The sequence below is a fragment of the Rhinopithecus roxellana genome, chromosome 4 (genome assembly GCF_007565055.1).
Source record: "Rhinopithecus roxellana isolate Shanxi Qingling chromosome 4, ASM756505v1, whole genome shotgun sequence".
Taxonomy (NCBI): domain Eukaryota; kingdom Metazoa; phylum Chordata; class Mammalia; order Primates; family Cercopithecidae; genus Rhinopithecus; species Rhinopithecus roxellana.
The window spans coordinates 24,781,723-24,783,767 of NC_044552.1; the positions used below are offsets into that span (position 1 = coordinate 24,781,723).

The 2,045-nt window shown below is 41.0% G+C and overlaps 1 non-coding gene across 1 annotated transcript; it reads left to right on the forward strand.

Annotated features, from left to right (window-relative positions):
* Window positions 1–1,495: 1,495 nt before the first annotated feature.
* On the forward strand, window positions 1,496–1,602 carry LOC115897082. Its single transcript, XR_004057029.1, has one exon. It is a non-coding gene; the product is annotated as a U6 spliceosomal RNA (small nuclear RNA).
* Window positions 1,603–2,045: the final 443 nt, after the last annotated feature.

Here is a 2,045-nt window from a genome sequence, read left to right on the forward strand (position 1 = left end):
ATTACAGGCTTGAGCCACCACGCCCGGCGGGAGGGTGGTTTATGACTGAGTAGGACCCAAAGGTGTTTCCGGCAGGCTGTGATTGGTGTACTTTGATGTGGGTGTTGTTTACCCGAATGTTCACTTTGTGAAACTCCACTGCCCACTTGTGGATTGTCCTCCTTTCTCCATGCATGCTGTCCTTCCCTCAAATATACATTGCTGGTGTTTTGAAGCAATTCTATGTACACTAAGAAGAATCACTCCTACTGCATATCCTTGGAAATGCTGAATTGAAAAAATTAGTGCAATTGTTTTTAATTCCAGGAAATAAATACATATAAAGAGGAAAATCTACAACAACAGCAGTAGGCTTGGGAGCTGACACCAGAACAGCTTTGGAAATGGCTCTCAAGCCAGGAACTAGGAATCAAACCCAAACAAGCCCATGGGAGGTGGGGGGTGTGAAATGATGCCCAGTAGTGCATGAATGAATGAGTCATGGGCAGTGGCTCATGCCTTGGCTGGCCAGTCACGAACTTGGGGAAAATAGAGTTGGAGAATTGGGAGGTACAGGAGAGAGGTACGCATAGACCTCTTGCTATAGGCCGAGTGTGTGACGTAGTGGTTGTGTGTGGACGCCTACCAGAGGGTCTTTAAGGGGCTGGGGCTCCCTGTGACCAGGTGAGTGAGATGGCTTCATGGACGATGCCACTCAGCTGCACAGGGCTTGCTCATGGAGTCCCTGCACAAAGTGGCCGTGGTGGCTGCCATGGACACTGCATGGGCACAGCAATTGAGTCGCCACTCACCAAAGCTGACCTGGCAGCTGCCACTGCTGAGGGCTCAGCCCACCAAAAGCAGCTGTTTCTTTCAGATGGAGAAGTAAAACAGGCAATGGTAATTAAGAATAAAATAACATTATGATAGATAAACATGCCACTAAAGATATAGTAGAGGTTTAAATAATTTTGAGACTATGAACAAGATTATGTCAATGGGGAGAACTTATTACAAGTAAAGAAGTTAAAACTTTATTTCCCTTCAGGCATATCCAGACTGTTTTACAGATTACTTCTATCAAAACTTCAAAGAAGGTTACTGAATTTATACATAATATTCAAGAGTATGAGGAAACATAGAGAAAGCCAGCAAATTCTTTATTGTTTATGTGTAAATAACATTGATTCTAAATCCAGCAAGGGAATACATAAGAGAAAAGCATGATAGGATAATCACTTCAAAGCAATTAGAGGTAAAAATACTGAGAAAAACAGTACTAGACTGTGTCCACCAATGAGCTATAAATAAATTAAATATCCTGCCCAGGTTATTCACCCCCAGGATACAAGAATATTTAAACTTTAAATCTGTAATGCATTTTACCACTTAATTAAAGAATAAAAGACAGAGATAATCACATTTTGTTAGATGCAGAAATTACTGCAGATGAAATTCAACACTCCATCTCACCCACATTTCTTCACTTATCTCCACTTCTAAGAACTTGTGGTTAGTACTCGCTTTGGCAGCACGTATATTAAAATTGGAAAGATACAGAGCAGATCAGCATGGCCCCTACACAAGGGTGACATGCAAATTCATGAAGCATTCCATATTTTTAAACTCTCAGTAAACTAGGTATTGAAGGAACATACCTCAAAATAATAAAAGTCGTGTATGACAAACTCACAACCAGTATCATACTGAATGGGCAAAAGTTGGAAGCATTCCCCTTTAACACCTGCACAAGGCAAGGCAAGGCTGCCCTCTCTTACCAGTCCTATTCAACAAAGTGTTGGAAGTTCTGGCCAGGGCAATCAGGTAAGAGAAAGAAAGGATATTCAAATAGGAACAGAGGAAGTCAAATTGTCTTTGTTTGCAAATGACATGATCCTATATCTAGAAAACCCCATTGTTTTAGCTGAAAAGTTTCTTAAGCTGATAAGCAACTTCAGTAAAGTCTCAGAATACCAAATCAATGGCAGAAGTCACAAGCATTCCTGTACAACAATAGACAAGCAGAGAGTCAAATCGTGAATAAACTTCTATTCACAATTGCTACA